This window comes from Monodon monoceros, unplaced genomic scaffold (assembly GCF_005190385.1).
Source record: "Monodon monoceros isolate NGI ecotype Baffin Bay Population unplaced genomic scaffold, NGI_Narwhal_1 Super_Scaffold_15, whole genome shotgun sequence".
NCBI classification, from domain to species: Eukaryota; Metazoa; Chordata; class Mammalia; order Artiodactyla; family Monodontidae; genus Monodon; species Monodon monoceros.
The window spans coordinates 11,215,693-11,242,479 of record NW_021703771.1 but is presented as its reverse complement, the minus strand read 5'-3'; the positions used below and the strand labels follow the sequence as shown (position 1 = coordinate 11,242,479).

The following is a 26,787-nucleotide window of genomic DNA, read 5'->3' as shown; positions in this document are numbered from 1 at the left end:
ATTGCTCTGCTCAAGGCAACTGCCTTGAGGTTCCAAATCACAATCTGCATTTAAGGGCTTCCAACAATAGTTACCTCTGTGTAATGAGCAGCAGTCCTTAAAAGGGTCTGCCGTTTCCCCGCAGTCTTTTACAGCGTGAGCAGAGCTGTATCCACTGATAACCCAGCTGCCGAGGAGCTGAGCAGAGCCGGCTCCAAACTTCTCAGCTGTTGACAGGCTTGACTTGCTGAGAACACTGGTTAAATATAGCACACGCGAGCTCAGCTTCTCAACAAAGTCACTGCTCTGACAGTGCTGTGAAGGGAGCAGAAGACGAGAAACCTAATCTCAGAACCCAACACCTAGCAACAGTTGAAAAAACTTTTAAACAAAAGTCTGGGTGGGAGATATACAACAGCCTCCAATTTCTGCTGATCGGGATTTCAGGGAGAAGAAGCTGCTTTCCCCTTCTCTCTACCCAGTTTCCTGCATGACTTCAGCTATTGGCTAGTCCCAGGAAAGAAAGTGGGAAAAGCTTTTTCCTCTGTATTCTTTTGGGCTGGATAGTTTTCCAGAACTCCAGTCTCTCTTGGGCTGTGGGGCAAGCCACTGGGTTCTTCCAAGGATAAGCTACCTCCATAAAGGACGTACCTTTGGTTAGACGAGCTGCCAGTCAGGTAAGACCAAAATACACAGCTACCTACTGTCTTAAGAAATCTCTGTTTCCACAAGAAGAGAGCTCTCTCTGATTCTGTGTTGTCTGTTTCCTTTGATTCTCACTGTTCCACTATGTGATAACACATTTAGGAATTATGACGATCACTGTGAATTCTTTTTAAAGAATCGGAAAGTCATCTCTTTCTCAGAATTATCCGATTGTTTTCTAAACACAAAGATTGTAATGATGCTTTAATAGCGATCAAAATATGTCTGCCAAGTTATCATTTTCTGGCAGGTAACAGAAATACGACAAAGGACAACTTCACAGTCCTTTCACAATGAGGATGGCTAACCAATGGGAGGGGTATTTTCTCTAGAAGCAAACTAACTTTCATGTAATGAAACTAGCTGAGCAGCTTGTGTGGTAAATGAGAGGCAAGTCCCGCGTGGTGTTTGCGTTGCTGTGCTTTTGACTGGCTGGCTTCTCCTTTGCCGGATTCTCTGATTACACTGGTACACCTTGTGCTGGTTCTGACCTCGTTACATGACAGTCACCCCGAGTGCTTCTCACTAGGCACAAGATATGCCTGGTTTCAGATCACTGCTTTTGCAGTTGTTGAATAGTATTCAGGAGAATACTATTTTGTGTGTTTTTTTAAAAAAGACATTGAGTAATTGCTTGTATATAGATGAGACAGATTCTGATTTTTAAAACTCAAATTGAACGTATTAGAAAAAATTCTTTCTTAAGTTGCACGTATGTGTGTATGAATGTGTTCACCATAGTGTGAAGGAAATCCTCCTTTTGTCTGTTGTACTGTCTCCCCTTCCATGAGTTTCCATGCTGTTTTATCAGAATTGCTTAGCGTGATCAATATCACACAGAATCTGGCACAACTTACGGCTGCACATTGGTGACGTGGTTAGTATTGGTAACTCGTGTCTGTAGTTGGGTTGGATTTGTGTAAGAAGTTTGTTCCTCTAAGTGAACATGATAATTTGAAAAAATATTCTAAACTAAGGGTAATTTCAAAGAAGATACAAATGCACATTTTAAAAGAAATTATTCGAGTCTATTTTGGCAACTTAAGTAATTTACCCCAAACCAGTTTTGAACAAATTGTTGACAAGAATGTATCAACTCTTTCAGTAAATGTTCCTATTTTAAGAAAAACTAATTAAAGCTTATATATCATATGCTCAGAAAAATGAAATACTACATACATTTCAGTACATATTATATTTCATGATTCTGATTGCGTGATTAGTTTACAAAGTAAATGCAGCTAATCACGTATAATGAATGTGGCAGTGCAAAATGCACTCTGGTAAACTTGGTATCAGAGAATGAAACTTCTGGTGCTTTAGTGGAGATGAAGTATCTTTGTCTTTAAAGAGTTTCAAAAAGTCTGAACTAAATGCTTTACATTTTTCTTGTTTTTATCTTAGGAAGGGTCACATTGTTGGCTTACAAACGTCTGTGTAAAGCCAAAATCTGCCATTCGTAGATTTCGGAGGCATGTAATTTCTTTTGGAGTTAGTGGAACAGTGTGAGGATAACTGAGTACAGCATTTGGCCCTGGGTGAAAGCATGTTTCCTGATGGATTGATTTCTGAGTATCATTGTCTTCATGACTGTAAGTTTACCCTTGAGAATCAAAAATAGCTCAGGTTAGAGCACGTGCTTTCCTCCAGTTTATGAACAATCAGCGGTGCAGGTTGTGTTCTCTCGTTCACTCAAGCCCACGTCTGTGTTGTTTTGACCCTTGACCATAAGAGAGCCCATTGCCGTTTCTCCCACCACCCTAAGGTCTGTTCCCTTCATCCTTGGTCTGTATGATAACAGCGCTGCTCCCCTTCCACCCCTCGTTGCCATCCAGACCACCTTGCCCATGACCCTGGGGTTAATTTTCTTATGCTTGTCTCTCCTACTCCTCGCTTATCTTTTGCAACTAGTCACTGCCAAACACCTAGGCTGGGTATTTTGAGAACCTTCCATCATCTGGCATGTACTTAACTTTTCCAGTCTCAGCTCCCACTACTCAACAACAAGTGTCCCTCTGCTTCAGATAGTTCAGATTTTGGGCCCTTCTCCAAACACCTACATACTGCATATTTCAATGCTCCACCTCTGCCCCTTTCATTCCCTCCTGCCTGGAACACTTTTCCTCCTCTCTCCTGTAGAGACTTTGTCCGCTGTTTAAAACCCAGATCAGTGGCTTCCACTTTCACAATGATTTCCCAGACCATACCATTTAGAAGTGATTCCTTCTTAGTTTGGGCTGTTTGGTGCTCTGTTAGAATTAGGGTCCTTTGGAGCAGGGTTTACTTCTTTAAATTCAGAACAGTTTTATGAAGGTGACCAGGTACAAAGCATTGTCCTAAGCATCCCTTGGCTCTGGAGCAGTTCGGCCCCATGTACCTTGTGGATGTTCTTTGAACATTTTTGGCTCTGGATTTCTAATGGTGAGCATGTGAGAAAGTATAGGTAAGTATAAAATCAAGACAAGCAACTGTAAGTGTGGTTAATAGCTTTTTATCTCAAAAATTTCTCAAGGAAGGTCTTCATAGTTTTACCGAGTACAGAAAAATTACAAGTAATTGTGACTACGCTCGTGTACTTGATTGTGGAGACGATGTACCTCGTGGGAATGAAATAGGAAGGCGGATATATAAAGACTATATATATATTTATACATGCATCTCCTGTGTATACACCTAGAGCTCTAAATACTATAACTCGTATACTTTTATCATCTTCTGGTACCAGATTCTATTTATAGTTACCTTTGGTACTATACATTTAAATCATGGTTCCTTCCATTTGTGGGTCATCATGGATTAAAATCTGGCCTTGAACATTAAAATATTTAAATATCATGATTATCCCTTTTTATTTTTCCGTAAATATTTTAAAAAGAGCCATTTCTCAGTTTTATTTTAAATCACTCCTCAAACCTGTAGCCTTACTGTGTGAGATAAAGCATGAATCATGATTCTGAACTAATTTTTTTCCGTGTTCATCAAAAGAAAAGAATTCTCTTTACATTTTAAGACGGCCAAGGAGGTTAAAATTACTCTTTTAAATGGGTGTTCACCAAGAATCACTATGGGATTTTCTCAAAGAAACTTATGAAATATTTAACATATTCATTTAGCAATGATTTCCCAGTGGTTATAATTTTTACTTATTCTTTAGAAGTGACACTTTGTGGTAAAATACTCATTCTCAACTAATGCTAATTGTCTGTTTTGGAAGATGAGCATTTCTTCACAAAACAGTTGCCCTAAGAAATAAGATTTTACAGAGCTTGTTTAATTGACATCTTCACTAATTTGTCCCCTCTCTAACATGTGGGTTTTAAAACAGCAGCATCATGGGAAGTGAAGGGCTGAGCTTAGGCTGAGATCTATTTCAGCAGACAGGTTTAAGAGAAAAAAGGCTGGTAACAGCTTATTAGAAAAATAATATCTGAAAGCCCGCAACATACATTTGTTTATACATTAATTATTTTAAAGATATGTAGCAGTAGAATGAAAGATAAGCTAATAAAATGTGTTTTGCGTCCTTATATCTGAGCTGGATGTGTCATTCAGATGGAGGAGGCAGGAAAGGCTAATTGCATAGGCAAGTCAGACGGCCTGAATTCAGGTTTCAGCTCACTATGACCCTGGGGAAGTTACTCTCTGTGCCTCAGCTTCCTCATCTCTAAAATGAGGGTAATAATACTAGCTTCCTCAGAGAGTTGTTCTGAAGATTAAACGAGTTGATAAAACTTACAGTTGCCCAATAGACTTTTCAATAATTTTATGCTATTCTTGCTTTATTAGTACACCTTAAATATAGTTATCTGTTTAGTTTAATCTTTGTTGCACACAAAAATCTTAGATACAGACGGTTTGTAAAATCAGGTTCTTAGATCATAGGAAAGACAGAAGAATGTATTGTTTAAATGTGGAATCCTGTCAGGGACATACTTTGCTGCTGTGTACTCCAAGCAGACATAGTTTGAGCTCCAGCCAATAATTTAGTATGGAATTTATGTTTCAATCCCTCCGTTATCACTCAGCAGTGTGCTGTCTTATAGAATTATTACTAAAAAGGCCAAGAAATCACCCACAGCATAGACCGTTCCATGGTTTCTATATTTGCACTTGGAGATAAAGTGTGTTTATACGTAGTGCTTGGGTATCTCTTTTATAGCCGACTACGCTGGGAGACTTCCTCTTCCAAGGAGGGATATATTATTAAATTTATCATTCTTTATTTCTTCCCTTAGATGTTTTGTTTTGTTTTACTAGCCTAGTAACAGATAAAAATGAAAAGACCAAAAAAGGTCATCTCACACGAGCTTCAGCCTCACCAAATACAAGTGAATTCTTGCTACTCATTGCCCTTAATCCTAGTCATTCCTCTTAAACATGGCAAGAAAGTATATTCCAAGGCAAAAAAAGAGTGTTACCTCATAAAGATGTATGAGTATATTATGGGGTGCTCACTATTCTGTATATTTAACTTAACAAAAATATATGACGCACTCAAAAGTGGAGAAGTTTCTTAGTAACTTCTACTAGCTTATGCAGGGTACTCACAGTTTAGACCTGTCCATTTTGCTTTATTTTTCACAATTGAAAGGATAAGTTTCTAAAAGATAAGGCAAACTGAATTTCGGAATGATCATTCTCTAATGAAGACCTTGTTTTAGAAAGAAAGAAAGAAGAAAGGAAGGAAAGAAAAGAATTTTCCTGGCTTTATAGAATACATTATAAAGGTTCTAGGGCAAAAATATGGGAACCTCAGGAAAACATATTGGCTTATGTTCTTCTTTTTTCCTTAAATGGTCAGTCCTACTCTTTAGCTAATCAGAGAAGAGAAAAGGCTGCAGGCAGAATACGACTTTCCCCATGGCAGTAGCTGAGGCGGTGTAATTTCAAAGGATAGGCAGCAAGTTGTGTAAGAACTTAGAATAAGGAAAGTCCAGCATGAATTGGGCAGCTCCAGTTGGCTGTTGACCAGCTGATTGCAGAACTTGAGAAACTCCCAGGAAAGAGATGAAGAAACACGATATTAACCAGCGCTCCAGTCCCTGAGAGCTTTGCTTAAGCCACAGCAGCACTGAAAAGTCAAAAGAACGTTGGTGTTGTGTTTCCTTTTTGGGAAATGGTGTCAATGTGCATAATATTGTGTGATTTATGTTTTCTGAGGTCTGTGAAAGACAGATTTTAAAAAGAATTTTTAAAGCTAATGCAGAACTTATCTCAAGTGGTCTGACTTTCATTGAACCCTTAAGGTTCAGGGATTTTTCTGTTTTTGCTTTTTTGCTTAAATGCTGTCACCTACCTCCTTCACCAAAACATAGATGAAAACAATTGTTGCTTTACTGGCCAAGGACTTTATATGTCTACACTTGAAAATAGTCTTTTTTTTTTTTTTTTTTTTTTTGCTTTTTCAATAATTGTAATTGCAATCTTTCAATCTTTCCAAGTTACTTTGAAGAAGTGAATTATCTGCTGCTTATCTTTGTAAGGAAAAGGTGAAAGAAAGCCATGAAATGGGCATATCAGAGTTGGCCAAATGCATTCTTTAAAAAATGATTTGCTACAGATTTAAAGCCAAAAGGCAATTTGATTGAAAACAGTAGACTGCTGACATCACCAAGACAATCAAATTACTGCCAACTTGCCTTGTTTATATAAAAGATCTTTGCAAAAATAAGGTCCCCCCCGACACACACATGAGTCATAGGCGATACAGTAATAGGGATAAATGGACTTTATTTTTCTTTATATGTCTTTAATATACTTATGTCTTAAGTAACTCCTTTTAGGGCCTGCTTCTTTGACTGAGATACCACAGGAAAGGAAGAGGCATTGCTGAGTTCATAATGCTATTTCAGTGTGGCAGCCTAAGTACATGAGGAAATGACACCCCGGGCCTGTATTTGGAGCCTTGCAGTTACTGTGACGACAACACACACTAATGGAAAACAAAGATGGTCTGCTTGCCAGCACGAGCCAGGAAGAGTTTTGCCAGCTCAGATTTTTCCTAATTATTCTATAAGTCTTGAAATGTGACACTTGAGATATTCAAGGCTCTTTGTGTTTCATTAACTGTTTAGTGAGTGACGCATGCTTCACGGGCAGCCTGGAATTTGGACGAGGGAGGGGCCGTTACACATAAGCTTAACTTTCACATGCTGTCTTGATAGATCTCATCCTCTGGTTTGGACACCGCCAGACCAACTGCTTTGGTCACAGCCTGTTGTTTGGTCCTTAAGGAAGGCAGCTGCTTTGGTAGAATTCACTCCTCAGGGGCCCCTCAACTTTGGTGACAAATCCCCACCTTCCATCTTCTGTTCATTCCATAGATCGTTGCCCAGCGTGCCAGGTGTTCCTACTAATGACTGGGACATCCGAATCCCAATTCTTATATAGTGATATAATAGATAATATAATGATAATAACAGCTACATATAATATAGATTATCTACTTAATGTATGTATTATAGAGCTATGCATAATTATTTAGAATATATACATGATGCCAGTAATATCATATACTGGAGATTTTTCTGTGCCAGGCACTTTGAATGATTTTATTTACTTCTCATAACAACCCGATGAGGCACTATTTTTATCTCTTGTTTTATGGATTAGAAAAATGAGGTTTATAGATGATAAGTAACTTGCTCAGTGGTAGATTTGAGATTCTAACCCAGGAAATTTGATCTTATTTAGCCCATATTTTCACCACTTTCTTGTAATGCAGGCAGTTGTTCAAGGAGGACCTCTACCTAGATGACTGTGAGACGTTTTGGTGAAAGGTGTCGAATGTGACCCTGCAGTCTGAAAAGATTCACTAAGAGCAAAGAACAAAGAGATCTGGGGTCAAAAGGCCAATGGGGCTCTTCTCCAGGGTCCTGAAGTAGAGCCAGAAGCTGTAATGGCCTGAGGAGCTGGGCGACCCAGGAAGAGCTAGGCCTGGGGCCCTGGAACACAGAAGCTCTTCTTCCACAGTGGTGGATGGCACAGCGTGGTTCTCGGCTTCTACGCTGCTGAGATGATTCTCTGGAGAAGGAACACGTGGAGCGTTTGGATTTATGATCTGTTATGGGCGCCCTTGTAGCCAGATCCCTTGATGCCACTGGGGGTTTTGGTCTGTTGTTGCTCCTGTTGACAAGTTAGAACTCCCCCTCCTATTGTAAAGAAATGCTCTGCAGATCTCTGCCTTGGTCATGGGCATTCCGTTTGTTAAGTGGTTCAAGAGAGAGTCCTGCAACATACTTATTCCAGCTGTTGGTAGCAATAAAGCTGGAAGAAGCCTTCGGTGGTGTGTGTAAGGTTGTTGGGGGAGGTACCGAGGAAGGGGACAGAAAGTCTCATTCTGTATAAGAGCCTTATTGACTCCCAATGACTTTGTTTAGGGAGTGAGTTGTCAGCCTAACAGCATGTTGTTCCTTCTGAAAAACAGAGCTGGCTGTAGTTTAAGGAAAATTACCTGATACTTTTCAGCCAGTGGTTTGCTACAGTGGAGCAATGGCGTGAGATATATTATTATTCTATTTAATTCTTTTATCTTTATTCAAATCCGAGTCATCTCCAATGAGGCCAAAAATCTGACTCTCTGGATATAATTGGAATTTTTGAGTTTCTATTTACTTGCATGACACTTAACTTTTGTACTATCTGAAGTAAAAGGAGAGCAGTTCTAATACAATTTTGATGGAGCAGATAACACTTTGCTTTTTCTTACGCCAGTGGCCATAAATACTCTACTTTTCCTGTGTATCAAATATCCCAGGTGGTAGGATTTAATATCCCAAGAAGGTGAATGTTTCACGTGAAATAAACACATAACAGAAAGAACCTCTACCTTCTGAGAAATTCTATTCTATGAATTACAAACAGCATCTTGTCACAACTATGTAGCACACCCCAGCCCCGCTCCTACATGCTCACTACTGGTCAGCACACAGGACTTGTAGGCTACTTTCCTGACAGGCTAAACACCTTCCTGAAGCAAATACACTCTTTGCTCTGTGGCATAGACCTATTTAATCCAAAATAAAGGTCGTGATGTATTATATTTCATTAAGGCACTCTTTTTCATTCACATGATCTCTCCTGACTTCCTTACGACAAACAAAGAATTTCCCTTTTGTCCTCCCTGTCTTTATGTAAAAAGGTGTAACAGTGTCAAAGGAGGGAAAGAATTAGTGTTATATCCTTTGGAGACAAAGGGCTTCACTGGTTGGCTTCTGGAAGTATTTTTTTTCTCATTCAATTATTCTAAATTCCTCTTGGCACCCAAACCGCATGATAATTCAGACATTCTGTGAGACCTCCTAGTTCTCTTGGCATTGCCACAGCTGGTCTGACTTCCAGCAGGAATGGGGGCTCTGAGTCTCACACTGTCCATGATCATACAGCTTTGGTCCTGGAGCCACCCATACCAAAGAGAGTGGAAACCTCTAGACTCTGAGCTCACTCGGGACCATCAGGTCATCTAGTCTGCGGTTCTCAACACTCCCTGTGTGTCAGAGTCACCTGGGATGCTTTGAAAATGCAGATGTCCAGTCGATGCCCCAGAGGTTCTGATTCAAGCTGGCCTGAGTGCGTGCCCAAGTGTTGATCTATTTTGGAAGCTTTTATGTGATTTTAATGTGCATCCAGGGTTGAGAACCAGTTATCTAATCCAATCTCTTCATTTTAAAGAAGGTACCAGGATGAAGGAAGAGAGGTCGCTTGGTAGAAGTTACAGTGTCCTCTGAGGCTGAGTCTATTACCTTTTCTATCACATGATCATAATAAACAACAAAGTAGCCAATATTTAATGACTGCTTTCTATGTGTTAGGCACTAGCAAGGCAGAAGTGAGGCAGATACTCGTACACTCTACATGTACAGATAAGGAGGCTGAGGGAGCTGCCCAAGGCCCTCCAACAAGCAGGTGGCAGATCTGTGATTTGAGTGCAGGCAATTGGACTCCTCAGCTTGTGCTATTAATCTCTTAATCACTTTGCTGTTCTGGAGCCAACTCTGAGAATGTAAGGTGTTGAGTGGCAGCTGCTTCCCTATTTCAGCATCAGGGGTCTTGTGGCAGCTGGCCTTGGTGCTCTGAGATCCCACTAGCTGGTTTGCTGCTTGACTGGAGATGGGGTCCTTGCATTCTCTATTTTCCCAATAAGTGTGCCAACTGGAGACAATCCATTCTCTTAGAGACTGTTCCAAAGCATTCCATTTTCCCCAGTGACTTTGTTTCTTTTATCCAGTCTTTCTTTTGTGGACCGTTATAAAATTTCCTGTCTTACTTTTGGGCACATATCTTTTTACCTTTATGTGGAAATTCTAACCACAAACTCTACTCTCTCGTTCAGACCTTGACTTTTCCCCTAACCCTGTGAGTGTGGCTGTGTTCACCATTTTCCCTGGGATTTCCCCATCTCTGGACTTTCTTACTACCCCCTAACTTCTCATGACCTCAGCAACAACAGGAAGGGATTAATCACTTCACTTCTTCTATAGCAGCAGGTGCATTAGAAACAAGCTGGTCTGTCCCATGGAAGTGACTGGCTGGAGGGTCAGCGTACTCCAAAGATCTCTTAAAGTATACATTTTTAGGTTGCATTATGGAATTAATTTTCTGATTGATTCTGTAAGTTTACATTTCTATAGAGAAGGCTTTTTTACACCTTGGGAAAAATCTATATACATTGTCTGGTTAAATGAACTTTACCAAGATGAAAATCACTAATGGCAAATACTATAGCACAGATTTCTGTAAGCAATAGCAACTCAACAAAAAGTGAAAGATTATAATAAATATTCTATGATAAATATTTACATGTAAATTTAAATAATGAACGTGATATATAGATTCAGGTATGACTTGGGACTTTTTTTAGAGCCATGTTTCATAAAACAAGTGCTCAATAAGTTGAATCTGTTAAGTGTCATGGAATTGAGGAAGGAAACATTACTGAGCAGCTTTGATCAGTAATTGGACTGAACATAATTTTTTTTATATAAACATGAGAATAACAATCACTGACCATGGGTGATTATTTCTCTGCTTCTCAGTATTCTCTAAACCTTTAATGACCACATATTGTTTTTATTACAAGTTAAAAATCAACAGACATCTTAAATGTTCATTAGAGTATCAGAGAGTAATGAATGCTTAACTGAGTGGAAGCTAGACTCTGTAGCTGTGATTAGCATGATATATGTTTATTCCCAACAACAGACTAGAACTCTTACTTTAAATGCATAACTATTTTTTAAAAATTAATTAATTTATTTATTTTTGCTGTGTTGCGTCTTCGTTTCTGTGCGAGGGCTTTCTCTAGTTGTGGCAAGCAGCGGCCATTCTTCATCGCGGTGCGCGGGCCTCTCACTATCGCGGCCTCTCTTGTTGCGGATCACAGGCTCCAGACGCGCAGGCTCAGTAGTTGTGGCTCACGGGCCTAGTTGCTCTGCGGCACGTGGGATCTTCCCAGACCAGGGCTCGAACCTGTGTCCCCTGCATTGGCAGGCAGATTCTCAACCACTGCGCCGCCAGGGAAGCCCCAAATGCATAACTATTGACACAAGTCTAATTGCTCCTCATCTCTTCACTCATGTGCTGCAAAACTCATAAAAAACAACAACAACAACAAACAAACACAAAACAAAACACAACCAAGCTCTTATTTGGTTTACTAGCTGGAAATGCTCTTATCCTTGGAAATCTATTTTGGAGTTAGTTGCTCTCCTCCCCTACAAGTGGTAAAGCAACAGCTGCCATTTAATTAATGTTCTGCTGACAGCTCCAGCTGATGAATACCGTTGAAGTTCCCTATCAGCATCAATCCTACCCACATTACCCCAGGAGGAAATATTGATTATAGTTGCTTGATTTTGCCTTATTTCACCGTAGCTTTCTTTCCTGCACTACTTCCTTCAAATTCCAGTGAGGCTGTTATTTACATCACCATTCACATCTTCCAGGGAATAAGGTCCCGGTGGAACACATGTGTTCCTGGTGATGTATTGCAATGGAATCTCACCAAAATGAACACGTGAAACACTGAGCTCAAATAGAGGAGAGGACTGGGGGAAAACCAGATGAAAGTGACTTGTGGTTTCTCAGAAAGTAAAGAATTTTGTCCTTTTGAGAGAGAGATTAGAGAAAAGAAAAAGAGCTCTTGTTTTTCCACGTAGCATAAATGTATGGTTAAAACCCTGCAATCTGATCTATATCTGGATTATTATTTCAAGTTCTGTTCCCAGAACTTTCATAGGAGTTGAACTTCAACAGTACTATCATTACTATTGTGTGACAATGAAAAAGATTTGAGCTGTGTGAACACAACCGTTTCCAGAGTGAGATCCGTTCAATCCACTCATCCTGAAGAACGTATCTTAGGCTCCGTCAGGCAAGGCCCATGCACGTAGCTAACTGGCAACAGGTAGAACACAGGATCCAAATGGTGTGGCGTTAGATGACAAAGAGTGGTTCAAGCTAGTATCTGGCCTCTGAGGATCTAACATGAGGTTATGGGGTGTCCTGGAAGGCAGGTGGGGCAGGGTTGTGTTCTGACCCAGGCAGGGTGTCAGCGTTTGGGCAAGCCTGTCAGCAGGACCAGCGGGGAGAGCCGGGAGGTGGGATTCAGGGGCAGAATAGTTCTGGAGGAGGAACAGTCCTAGAGACTCTGTAATGCAATGTCAAAACGACTGAGATGATACTAAATCCCAGAGTCCTGGGCTGGAGCTCTTTGTGTCCCTCCTGCTTCACATTTAGTTCATCGTGTTCACCGACTCGCTAAATATTTATTGAGATTCATCTGTGTCAGGCACTGAGCTAGGGATTGGGTACAATAGTGAATATCATATTATCTCTAGTATCTAACTGGGTTACAGGTAAAAACAATGGCAATTTCAATGCCATGTGACTAGTGAGTGAATGGGATTGTGGGAGCACTCACCTGGTTTTGGGTGGTGAGTGACTGATTCAGGAGATCAGAGATGGGGCAATAAAGCAACTCTTGCTGTGGGGAAAGGGGACCCTAGAGGCTGAAAACAAGGTAGGGCCTGACAAACAAGGTCTAAGGGAAGGCAGAGGAAATTAATGTGACTGAAAGGCTCAATGACTGATTTGTTGCAACAAGTCCATATAGCTTTATGAATGGTGGGGAACTCGTAAGCTGCATTCTTTTCTTATATGATAATTTTAAAGTTTTTAAAACATATGATAATGTTTTAATCATATATGATAATTTTATATGATAATTTTAATGTTTTTAAGAATAATGTGATGAAGAGGATGCACTATATACATACATTTTCATCACACTTAAATCTGTCTTGGCCATTATGAGCCAACCAAATATGCATCTTGTGGGCTGGAAAATTCCTGACCCTCACCACCACCCACACTCTGAGCATTCTTTTAAAGCAGTGACCAGTCTTAATAGGAATTCTGTGGTGGTCCAGTGGTTAGGACTCTGCTCTCACTGCTGAGGGCGTGGGTTCAATTCCTGGTTGGAGAACTAAGATCCCGCAAGCTGTGTGGCCAAAAAAAAAAAACAAAAAAACCAGCAGTGATCAGTCTTTTAGATATATTTCTAAAAGGGAGTGATGGATATTGCCTATAAAATTCTTTGCTTTAAGACTTTTACAAGTTTGTGCATTTTGAAAAATACTTACATATATTCAACACTTCACTTCAAGTGACTAAGTGCTTCTGGAGCAAGAAACTTATGTGAATAGCCAGGAAATTTTTGAAGTACCAGTTGGGAGCATTGCCTCACCACATAATAAAATGAATTTTGAAACCACACTCATTAAAAACACTTTTGATAGTGGTGTCAGAATCAGTTCACATCAGATGAGGAGATCAAAGGAAAATAGTCAGAACTCCAGAAACCTACATATGAGAGTTTTGTGTTAGAAAGGAGAGACACTTCAAATCAGAAAAGAAAATATGGAGTTTTCAGTCAATGGGGTTGAAAAAACTGGAAAAAAATGAAATGAAATCTCTGTGTCACCACTTATACCAATACATACTAGATGCATCAGAAATTTAAGTGTAAAAATTGAAAGTGAAATACTTGAAAAATATGTACATATTGGTGGAGTGGGAAAGACCTTCCTACGCAAGGGAAAAAAGCAGTAAAACAAAAGACTAAAATATTTGATTCCATGAAAACAGAATGAAAAGTTTTATACACGAAAAAAACCCCACCTCATGAACAAAGTTAAAATGCAAACAGCAATCTGGGCAAAAATATTTGTGACAAAATAAATTAAAAACAAATATCCTTAACACAAAGAGCTCTTTTAAATGAATAAAGCAAGAGACACAACAATAGAAAAATGGACAAATGGCATAAATAAACAATTTGTAGTAAATGTGTGAAAAACTATTTAACCTCACTGATAATTAAAAGTTCAAATTTAAAGAAGATAGTAGGGGCTTCCCCGGTGGCACAGTGGTTAAGAATCCATCTGTCAATGCAGGGGACACGGGTTCGAGCCCTGGTCCAGGAAGATCCCACATGCTGCGGGGCAGCTAAGCCCGTGAGCCACAACTACTGAGCCCATGCACCCAGAGCCTGTGCTCTACAACAAGAGAAGCTACTGCAATGAGAAGCCCGCACACCGCAACAAAGAGTAGCCCCCACTCTCAGCAACTAGAGAAAATCTGCGTGCAGCAGTGAAGACCCGATGCAGCCAAAAATTAAATAAATTAATAAATAAATAAAATTTAAAAATAAATAAATAAAAAAGAAGATAGTATTAATTCAACCAACGCATTGACAAAGACACAACAGAATCCAATACCTGTATGGTGAGGGTGTGATGAAGTGGTCGCTATGGAATGCTGGTGGGAAAATCAGCTAGGATGAGCTTCCTGAAAGGCAATTTGACAATATGTGGTAGAAATCTTAATAATCAGAAGAAAATCAGGCCACTTCCATTTTGAAAAAAAGCATTGTTTTCCTTTCCTCCTATTGTTCTCAAGTATTGCCTATTGACTTCTAAACGTTTGGCACACCTAGAGGCTCTTATTAAAAAGAAAAGTCCACATACTTCTTCCTCAGTAGCTTGATAGGATTTCCTAGGAGGGACCTTGCTTGATTAGAATTGTGGAAACAAGGCTGCATAGTCCGTTCTGCCTAATCACTGAAGTGCCAGGAACATCTTGATGGCCGCGTATTTCCTGAGTAATGTTATTATCAGAACAGAAATTGATATCCAAAATGGACACATATACGACTGGATCACGAGGGTAGGGGAGCAGGGGCAGGTGGATAAAATGGGGCACTGGAGTCAGGAATCCTTGCTTCTGATCACTACTTCCTAAAACTGCTGAGGCTCATTAGGGTTATAGGGCTAAACTGATCCAGGAAAACGGTACCAAGGCTCAAATTTTGGGCGATCTGCTCAGTTCATGAATTATTCTGAAAAAATTGTTTTACCATAATATCTTTAGATACTGATAGATGCTAAGAGATGATTGACTCCAACCACTTTTTAGGAGGGATGAGGAAGCTGAGACCCAGAAAGTCTGTCTTTCTCGAAGTCGTATAGCTTATGAATTCAAATCTGTGAATTCATAGACAAGCCACAGCATCGTGCTGCATATCTTCCTGGAATCCAGAGCATTATCTGTCTTGGGTTATTTCCCAAGATACTTGTTGTTTAAAAGCTCATGGTTTCTCTGTCTCCTCCTGCCTCTGGCACTCCAGATGTTGGGCTTTTCGGGACACCAGCACCTCTCTCCTCATCAATTCTGTCTGTTATTCCAGGGGATGGAGGGAGGCCAGTTGGAGAGTGGTGTGTGGTGTGTGGTGTGCGTGCGTCCTGCAAGGCGTCTTGTGAGGGTGGTGCCTGGTGCCTGTGATGCTCAGCTGCTTCTCACTTGTCTGAGAGCAGAAACATTTTGTGAACGGGTAGGGAGCAGTGATGTGAGTGAAACCTCACCCAGACCTTGTGTGCTAACATTCTTGTGCTTTGTTCTGGACAAGGCCTTTCTTGGAAGAAGCCACTCCTGAAAGATTACCCAGAGTGTAGGTAGGCAGTAAGCATTTCACACCATCTTTTGTTGTTGGGTCCTGCAAGGAATGTGCTGAGATGAGAGTGGTGCTTTGTCACTTCGGTGGTCCTTCCAAGTGTTCTTTTTCGTACACTGGGCACAAGTGAATGAGTTCCCTTTACTTCTCTCAAACCCACAGATAAAGTGAGCCTATGCGTTATATGTAATTCTGTTAATTAGAATGCAAGTGTGAATAATAGCACAAGTATGCTTAATTTCCAACTTCTATTTGGCGATTTGACTAACAATGCATTATTCAGCGAGTTCATCACCTTCTCCTTCTGTAGCCCTTTCTTTAAACAGCCAAAATGAGTACATTCTCATGTCTTTGCTTCTTTATCATCCCTTGTATCCTCCCTTCCATACTCACACTGTGATGGTGGGGATTCTGTTTCCCCTTTCTCCCTCCTAACCTGAGTTCAGGCCCTGATATGTGTGAGTTTTGTCCCCTCCCTCACAGGAGGACCTTCTCTGTCAGGCTTCCTAATCAACTTTCCATGCTTTCCTGGGCTTATCCCTCATTCTTTCCTCTTTCCCTTCTTTTCAGAACCCTCTTTCTGTTATTTCTCCTGCTTCAGCCAGTCTTTGAACATCTTTCAACATGAATATACATGAAAGGTACATAAATCAAGACACTTTTATTAATGTTATGGAGAAAGTTGTTATTCATAAAGGATAATTTGCTGTCAGTAATTAACTTTCAACCTCAAGATTTATTTTCAATTCCCTGTCGTTCTCTGAGAAATACCCATCTTGGAGGAGGGAACTGCCATTTCTCCTAGATTGTTGTACAACAGAGCAGAGATTGAAGCATAAATTACCACTCTACATGGGAGGTCAGGCTAGATGCTTGGGAACAAGGAGATGGTCTGACTTGACTCTCTTCTCAGTTTTTAATATTTGTTTTTCTATTCTGGAATTTGGTGATTTAAGCGGGAATAGTGTCTACTCCATTAAGAGACTGGAAGAACATTGTGTAAGTACAGTGATTGTAAAGGGTGTTTAATATACCAGGAAAAGGTCAGAATTTGGTTATATAAAATCCTCAGCTAAATTCCAGAAATTTTTCATGAGTGCTTTATTTAAAAGGAGAGCTATAAAATGTGGATTTAAAATATGTATGTGGGATGGATTGGATACCATTTTCTCAAATATTCTTGGAAAGGTTCTATATAACGATGGTGTGTAATTAATTTCTTTTACCCAACTTAGGTTCCTCACTAATAGTGTTTGATTTATTTGTTTAATTTGGTTCATATCAAACTGAAGGTTACAAATAACCTCCTTTGCTGTGTATGGTCTGGACCCAACTATAGAAGCAATTGTCTATGTAATTTTCTACTTACAGCCCAATTAAACTGAAAGACAAATTAAGAATGATGACATCAGTAAGACCTGATCTATAAACTGTCATGTGAATGTGACAATCATTAATGCATTAATGTTCATTTTAATATAACTATTATAGCTATTGGCTATAGGAAGAAAATAAAGGCAGAATAATAATAAAGTTTTTACTGAGTGCTCCCAACATACCAGAATCTATGCTACATGCTTAATGTGCATGGTATAAAAATAACTATTATTATTCCTGTTTTATAGATATGCTGTTTTTTAAATTCTTGCTTAAGACATGGTCTGACTTCTTGTCATCTAAAATTTGGGCTTATCTGAAACTCACGTTTTAGGAAACAGGGTGCAAGCTCATGAAATACTTTTTCCCTCATGGATTTCCTAATATTTGGTAGTGTTGATTTGTATACAGAATTCACTATGAAATAAAAAAAAAATTTACCCATAAATATATTATCAGAGTCAAAAAAGTAAGCAATATTCAAAGCCATTTTAACTTGTTAAACCTCAGAAAAGATTTTTCATTATTTTAATACTATATTAATATATTAATAGTTAATTTTAATACGTTATTAACATATTTTGTGTGATATAATAATAAAATAATATATTATATTATTAATATGTGCACGGTAATCCTATGTAGGGAATGGTGGCGTGGTGGACAAGGCCCAGCCACCATAAATACAACAAGGACTGTAAGGTGATTCCAGGAGAGGAATTGAGTTAACTCTGAGCCACCCATTGTTTTATGTCAGAGTCTCCTCGTTATTAGTTCAGGTTATAAAATAAAATTTTCTTTTTTTTTAAATTTAATTTTATTTATTTTTTTATGCAGCAGGTTCTTATTAGTTATCCATTTTATCCATAATAGTGTATACATATCAATCCCAATCTCCCAATTTATCACATCACCACCCCCCACCCCCCAGCCACTTTCCCCCCTTGGTGTCCATACTTTTGTTCTCTACCTCTGTGTCTCTAATTCGGCCCTCAAACCAGTTCATCTGTACCATTTTTCTAGGTTCCACATATATGCGTTAATATACGATATTTGTTTTTCTCTTTCTGACTTACTTCACTCTGTATGACAGTCTCTAGGTCCATCCACGTCCACACAAATGACCCAATTTCGTTCCTTTTTATGGCGGAGTAATATTCCATTGTATATATGTACCACATCTTCTTTATCCATTCACCTGTCGATGGGCATTTAGGTTGCTTCCATGACCTGGCTACTGTAAATAGTGCTGCAATAAACATTGGGGTGCATGTGTCTTTCTGCATTATGGTTCTCTCTGGGTATACGCCCAGTAGTGGGATTGCTGGGTCATATGGTAATTCTATTTTAAGTTTTTTAAGGAACATCCATACTGTTCTCCATAGTGGCTGTATCAATGTACATTCCCACCAACAGTGCAAGAGGGTTCCCTTTTCTCCACACCCTCTCCAGCATTTGTTGTTTCTAGATTTTCTGATGATGCCCATTCTAACTGGTGTGAGGTGTTACCTCATTGTAGTTTTGATTTGCATATCTCTAATAATTAATGATGTTGAGCAGCTTTTCATGTGCTTCTTGGCCATCTGTATGTCTTCTTTGGAGAAATGTCTATTTAGTTCTTCTGCCCATTTTTGGATTGGGTTGTTTGTTTCTTTTTAATATTGAGCTGCATGAGCTGTTTATATATTTTGGAGATTAATCCTGTGTCTATTGATTCGTTTGCAAATATTTTCTCCCATTCTGAGGGTTGTCTTTTTATCTTGTTTATAGTTTCCTTTGCTTTGCAAAAGTTTTTAAATTTCATTAGGTCCCATTTGTTTATTTTTGTTTTTATTTCCATTACTCTAGGAGGTGGGTCAAAAAAGATCTTGCTGTGACTTATGTCAAAGTGTGTTCTTCCTATGTTTTCCTCTAAGAGTTTTATAGTGTCCAGTCTTACATTTAGGTCTCGAAGCCATTTGAGTTTATTTTTGTGTATGGTATTAGGGAGTGTTCTAATTTCATTCTTTAATATGTAGCTGTCCAGTTTTCCCAGCACCACTTAGTGAAGAGACTGTCTTTTCTCCACTATACATCCTTGCCTCCTTTGTCATAGGTTAGTTGACTATAGGTGCGTGGGTTTATCTCTGGGTTTTCTATCCTGTTGCACTGATCTATATTTCTGTTTTTGTGCCAGTGCCATACTGTCTTGATTACTGTAGCTTTGTAGTATAGTCTGAAGTCAGGGAGCCTGATTCCTCCAGCTCCGTTTTTTTCCCTCAAGACTACTTTGGCTAACCGGGGTCTTTTGTGTCTCCATGCAAATTTTAAGATTTTTTTTCTAGCTCTGTAAAAAGTGCCATTGGTAATTTGATAGGGATTGCATTGAATCTGTAGATTGCTTTGGGTAGTAGAGTCATTTTCACAAGATTGATTCTTCCAATCCAAAAACATGATATATCTCTCCACCTGTTTGTATCAATTTTAATTTCTTTCATTAGTGTCATAGTTTTCTGCATACAGGTCTTTTGTCTCCCTAGGTAGGTTTATTCCTAAGTATTTTATTCTTTTTATTGCAATGGTAAATGGGAGTGTTTCTTAATTTCTCTTTCAGATTTTTCATCATTAGTGTATAGGAATGCAAGAGATTTCTGTGCATTAATTTTGTATCCTGTGACTTTACCAAATTCATTGATTAGCTCTAGTAGCTTTCTGGTGGCAACTTTAGGATTCTCTATGTATAGTATCATGTCACCTGCAAAGAGTGACAGTTTTACTTCTTCTTTTCCAATTTGTATTCCTTTTATTTATTCTTCTTCTCTGATTGCTATGCCTAGGACTTCCAAAACTGCATTGAATAATAGTGGCAAGAGTGGACATCCTTGTCTTGTTCCTGATCTTAGAGGAAATGCTTTCAGTTTTTCACTGTTGAGAATGATGTCTGCTGTGGGTTTGTTGTATATAGCCTTTATTATGTTCAGGCAGGTTCCCTCTATGCCCACTTTCTGGAGAGTTTTTATCATAAATGGGTGTTGAATTTTGCATCTATTGCATCAATAGATGCATGAATTCTCCATCTATTGAGATGATCATATGGTGTTTCAGTTTGTTAATGTGGTGTGTCACATTGATTGATTTGCGTATATTGAAGAATCCTTGCATCCCTGCGATAAATCCCACTTGATCATGGTGTATGATCCTTTTAATGTGTTGTTGAATTCTGTTTGTTAGTACTTTGTTGAGAATTTTTGCATCTATATTCATCAGTGATATTGGTCTGTAATTTTCTTTTTTTGTAGTATCTTTGTCTGGTTTTGGTATCGGGGTGATGGTGGCCTCATAGAATGAGTTTGGGAGTATTCCTTCATCTGCAAATTTTTGGAAGAGTTTGAGAAGGAAGGGTGTTAGCTCTTCTCTAAATGTTTGACAGAATTCATCTGTGAAGCCATCTGGTCCTGGACTTCTGTTTGTTGGAAGATTTTAAATCACAGTTTCAATTTCATTACTTGTGATTGGTCTGTTCATATTTTCTATTTCTTCCTGGTTCAGTCTTGGAAGGTTATACCTTTCTAAGAATTTGTCCATTTCTTCCAGGTTGTCCATTTTATTGACATAGAGTTCCTTGTAGTAGCCTCTTAGGTTGCTTCATATTTCTGAAATGTCCATTGTAACTTCTCCTTTTTCATTTCTAATTTTATTGATTTGAGTCCTCTCCCTCTTTTTCTTGATGAGTCTGTCTAATGGTTTATCAATTTCGTTTATCTTCTCAAAGAACCAGCTTTCACTTCTATTGAACTTTGCTATTGTTTTCTTTGTTTCTATTTCATTTACTTCTGCTCTGATCTTTATGATTTCTTTCCTTCTACTAACTTTGGGTTTTGTTTGTTCTTCTTTCTCTAGTTCCTTTAGGTGTATGGTTGATTGTTTATTTGAGATTTTTCTTGTTTCTTGAGGTAGGCTTGTATTGCTATAAACTTCCCTCTTAGAACTGCTTTTACTGCATCCCACAGGTTTTGGATTGTCGTGTTTTCATTGTCATTTGTCTCTAGGTAGTTTTTGATTCCCTCTTTGATTTCTTCAGTGATCTCTTGGTTGTAGAGTAACGTATTGTTTAGCCTCCATGTGTATGTGTTTTTTATGTATTTTTCCCTGTAATTGATGTCTCATCTCATAGTGTTGTGGTCAGAAAAGATCCTTGATATGATTTCAGTTTTCTTAAATTTACTGAGGCTTGATTTGTGACCCAAGATGTGATCTCTCCTTGAGAACATTCCATGTGCACCTGAGAAGAAAGTGTAATCTGCTGTTTTGGGGTGGAATGTCATATAAATGTCAATTAAATCTATCTGGTGTATTGTGTCATTCTAAGCTTGTGTTTCCTTATTAATTTTCTATTTGGATGATCTGTCCATTGGTGTAAGTGAGGTGTTAAAGTCCCCCACTATTATTGTGTTACTGTCGATTTCCTCTTTTAGAGCTGTTAGCATTTGCCTTATGTATTGAGGTGCTCCTATGTTGGGTGCATATATATTTATAATTGTTATATCTTCTTCTTGGATTGATCCCTTGATCATTATGTAGCGTCCTTCCTTGTCTCTTGTAACATTCTTTATTTTAAAGTCTATTTTATCTGATATGAGTATTTCTACTCCAGCTTTCTTTTGATTTCCATTTGCATGGAATATCTTTTTCTATCCCTTCACTTTCAGTCTGTATGTGTGTCCCTAGGTCTGAATTGGGTCTCTTGTAGAGAGCATATATATGGGTCTTGTTTTTGTATCCATTCAGCAAGCCTGTGTCTTTTGGTTGGAGCATTTAATCCATTCACGTTGAAGGTAATTATCGGTATATATGTTCCTATGACCATTTTCTTAATTGTTTTGGGTTTGTTTTTGTAGGTCCTTTTCTTCTCTTGTGTTTCCCACTTAGAGAAGTTCCTTTAGCATTTGTTGTAGAGCTGTTTGGTGTTGCTGAATTCTCTTAGCTTTTGCTAGTCTGTAAAGCTTTTGATTTCTCCGTTGAATCTGAATGAGATCCTTGCTAGGTAGAGTAATCTTGGTTGTAGTTTCTTCCCCTTTCATCACTTTAAATATGTCATGCCGCTGCCTTCTGGCTTGTAGAGTTTCTGCTGAGAAATCAGCTGTTAACCTTATGGGAGTTCCCTTGTATGTTATTTGTCGTTTTTCCCTGTTGCTTTCAATAATTTTTCTTCGTCTTTAAGTTTTACCAATTTTATTACTATGTGTCTTGGTGTATTTCTCCTTGGGTTTATCCTGCCTGGGACTCTGTGCGTTTCCTGAACTTGGGTGGCTATTTCCTTTCCCATGTTAGGGAAGTTTTCGACTATAATCCTTCAAATATTTTCTCGGGTCCTTTTTCTCTCTCTTCTCCTTCTGGGTCCCCTATAATGCGAATGTTGTTGTGTTTAATGTTGTCCCAGAGGTCTCTTAGGCTGTCTTCATTTCTTTTCATTCTTTTTTCTTTATTCTGTTTGGCAGCAGTGAATTCCACCATTCTGTCTTCCAGGTCACTTATCCGTTCTTCTGCCTCAGTTATTCTGCTATTGATTCCTTCTAGTGTATTTTTCATTTTAGTTATTGTATTGTTCATCTCTGTTTGTTTGTTCTTTAATTCTTCTAGGTGTTTGTTCTTTAGGTCTTCTAGGTCTTTGTTAGACATTTCTTGCATCTTCTCAATCTTTGCCTCCATTCTTTTTCCGAGGTCTTGAATCATCTTCACTATCATTATTCTGAATTCTTTTTTTGGAAGGTTGCCTATCTCCACCTCATTTAGTTGTTTTTCTGGGGTTTTATCTTGTTCCTTCATCTAGTATATAGCCCTCTGCCTTTTCATCTTGCCTATCTTTCTGTGAATGTGGTTTTTTTTCCACAGGCTGCAGGATTGTAGTTCTTCTTGCTTCTGCTGTCTGCCTTCTGGTGGATGAGGCTATCTAAGAGGCTTGTGCAAGTTTCCTGATGGGAGGGACTGGTAAAATAAATTTTTCTTTGCGGAAAGCTAACCACCATTAGTGTTATCAGATCTTTACTTGCTTCTCTAACGACTTACACTCACCAGCCCAGACTGTGTGTGATTTACAGTTCAAATAATGTAGATTTATATTCGTGGTACATTTGAATGGAAACTTTTAATTAAATGCACTTTAAAATGGAGACCAATTAAACTTTTGTCTGATATTATCTTCTTAAAATAGCTAATGAGTATAATAGTCTCATGGAAGCTCTGTGCCTCCTCTGGGGAACCAAATGGACAGCTCCTCCACTGCCTCTATGGCAACTGCAGACCTCCTGAGGAAACACTGCCTGGAAGGAAGACAGAGCTAGCATCTCAGTTGGACCAAGTCACAGTGGAGGGATCCTCCTTATTTTTCCTTGGTTTTCACGCATGGACTGTTCTTGAAGGCGAAGATTGTTGGGTCTGACATATGGGTAGTTACCATATGATAACCACTTGGGGGAGTGGGAGGTGGCTTTAAATACAGCATGAGTGTATAACTGCAGACATTTAGTGAATCACAGCTCTATGAGTGCAGCTTTTTTGTTGTAGTGAAAACTTGGAGGCAATATATATTACTAATCAGGAAAAGGAGGAATCTGAGTTGCTCTGACATCAAATTTGAAAAAGTAAATGACTATTTAATAAAACAATATATTAAATAAAAATAAATACAAAAATATCTAATTTAAGATTCTTTTGGAAACATTAGAAGACTGTATTACAAGAGTTAACAATGGTCATCTCTGTTTGGATGAGTGTGACTTAAAATTTCTACAGTAAGTATGCATCTTATTTAATAAGAAAAAAAGTTGAAGTAATTTAACAATGACTTGATGGATTAGTTCACATGACCAAATAGATAAGGAATATTCCATTTAGACCCAAGATTTAATAAGATATTCTCTGAAGATCATAATGCCAACATTGTACTTGTGTATTTATAGGCTATGTTTGCTATAAAAGATTTAAAAGATTATCATATAGATTTGGTAGGAATTGTTTTACGTTGTCCAAATAAAACTATAATGTCTCTGTATTTTTAAACAAAACATTTCTTGGCTAGCATATGCATGGACATTTTGCTTTTCCAAAAATGCATTTGTTTTGTTTATTTTTTAAAAAGTTTAAACAATCATGAACTTACAGAAAAGTGGAAAGTACAGTACAAAGACTGTCTTCCCCTGGAACCATTGGAGAGTGAGTTTCAAACCTGATTCCCATCATCCTTAATTCTTTAGTGTGAATTACCTACAAATAAGGATATTTTCCTATGTAACTGTGATACAAGCATCAAGATTAGAAAACTAACACTGATACTTTACTACCATCGAATTCCCAGAACCCATTCCAGTTTCCCAGTTTTCCCAGCAGTGTCTTCTGTAGCAAAAGGATTTGTTTCAGAATCACAATTTCTTTTAGTTATATCTATCTCTTTCATTTATTTCAGTCTGGAACATTTCCCTAGTCCTTCCTTGACACTTTTGAAGATTACAGGTCTTTTATTTTGTGGAATGTCCCTCATTTTGGGTCTGTCTGATGTTTCCTCATGATTAGATCCAGGTTATGCACCTTTGGCAAAGCATTTTTTGTTTGTTTGTTTTTTATGCTTGAGTTATATATGTATGTTTGTATATGTATATATGTAGACACATATATATCTATATAAAATATAAACTTTAGTATTCCTCCTTTTCATTCCTAATATTATTTTTAATTGAACTATATTTGACATATAATATTTTAATTTCATGAGTACAATATAATGATTCAACATTTGTATACATTGCAAAATAAGTCTAGTTACCATCTGTCACCATACAAACCTAATACAATATTATTGACTGTATTCCCTATGCTGTACATTATACCCTCATGACATTTATTTTATAACTGGAAGTTTGTACCTCTTGATTCACTTCCCCCATTTTACAGCCTTTCAACCTCTCTCTGTCAACCACCACTCTATTTGCTGTATTTGTTAGTCTGGGTTTTTGTTTGTTGGTTGGTATGTTTTGATTTTTAGATTCCACATATAAGTGAAATCATACGATATTTCTCTTTCTCTGTCTGACTTATTTCACTTAGCATAATACCCTCAAAGTCCATCCAGGTTGTGGCAAATGGCAAGATTTTCTTTTTTAAGGCTGAGTAGTATTCCATTTTAGGTGTGTACCACATCTTCTTTATCCATTCATCTATCAGTGGATACTTAAGTTGTTGCCATATCTTGGTTATTGTAAATAATACTTCAATGAACATAGGGATGCATATGTCTTTTCAAGTTAGTGTTTTTATTTTCTTTGGGTAAGTACCTAGAAGTGGAATTGCTGGATCATATGGTAGTTCTATTTTTAGTTTTTTAATGAACCTCCATACTTTTCTCCATAGTGGCTGCACCAATTTACGTCCCCAGCAACAGTGCACGAGGGTTCCCTTTTCTCCACATTCTCACTAACACTTGTTATTTGTTGTTGTTGTTGTTGTTTTCCACAGGAGGAGGAAGGATTTATTTTGCTTGCAGCAAGTAAGGAGAACACTGGGGATATTTCCCAAAGCAGTGTCTTTTGTTGATTTTTTGATAATAGCCATTCTGACCGTTGTAAAATGATATCTCATTGTTTTTATTTGCATTTCCCTGATGATTAGTGATTTTGACCATCTTTTCATGTGCCTGTTGGCCATGTGTATGTCTTCTTTGGAAAAACGTCTTTTCAGATCCTCTGCCTATTTTATAATTGGATTTTTTTTTTGTTATTGAGTTGTATGAGCTCTTTATCTATTTTGTATGTTAAACTTTTATTGGACGTATGATTTGCAAATATCTTCTCCTACTCAGTAGGTTGCCTTTTCGTTTTGTTGATGGTTTCCTATGCTGTGTAGAAGCTTTTTAATTTGATGTAGTCCATTTGCTTATTTTTGTTTTTGCTGCCCTTGCCTTTGGAGCCAGATTCAAGAAAGTATCTCTGAGACCAATGTCAAGGAGCTTACTGCCTCTGTCTTCTTCTAGAAGTTTTATGGTTTCAGGTCTTACATTAAGTCTTTAATCCATTTTCAGTTAATTTTTGGGTATGGTATAAGATAGTGGTCCAGTTTCATTCTTTTTCATGTGGCTGTCCAGTTTTCCCAACACTGTTTATTGAAGAGACTGTCTTTCCCCCACTATATAGTTTTCTTCACTAAATATTTGTTTTTAATGACCTCCCAAATCTTCTTTGATACCAGAATTATAACTTTAGGGACACAAGAAGACTGTAACCTAAGCTTGGATTTCCATATGACTCCATCATTTATAACTGTAACATCATTTTTTACCTTCATCCAGCCTGTTTTGCTGCATGAATTGGTTAGGACATCTCACCATCAATTGCCCTTGTGGTCTGTCTCAGGGCTTCTCAACTTCAAAGCAGTTGACATTTTGTGCTGGATAAGTCTTTGTTGTGGAGGCTTGTCCTGTGTGTTGTAGTATGTTTATGTTTATGTATCCTTGGCTTCTACCCACAAGATACCAGTAGCACCTCCTACTCCAAGCTGTGACAACCAAAAATGTCTTTAGACATTGAAAAAATATCCCTTGAGGGATGAAATTGCCTCTGGTAGAGAACTCATGGTGTAGCTTGTTTCTTTAGCTGATCTGAACTCAGTTGGTGTCCAAAACTTCTTGAAACAGAAATAGAATGGTTTAGGCAATTTCTTTTCTTCCAGTTGTGTTCCATTGTCTTTTA

General features: G+C 38.3%; 1 protein-coding gene across 1 annotated transcript in view; it reads left to right on the top strand.

Annotated features, from left to right (window-relative positions):
* Window positions 1-308: 308 nt before the first annotated feature.
* FILIP1 (filamin A interacting protein 1) overlaps window positions 309-26,787 on the top strand; it is a 191,288-nt gene continuing 164,809 nt past the window's right edge. The window contains exon 1 of the mRNA XM_029223832.1: window positions 309-656. The gene's annotated coding sequence lies outside the window, so the exon portion shown is untranslated. The remainder of the gene's footprint in view (window positions 657-26,787) is intronic.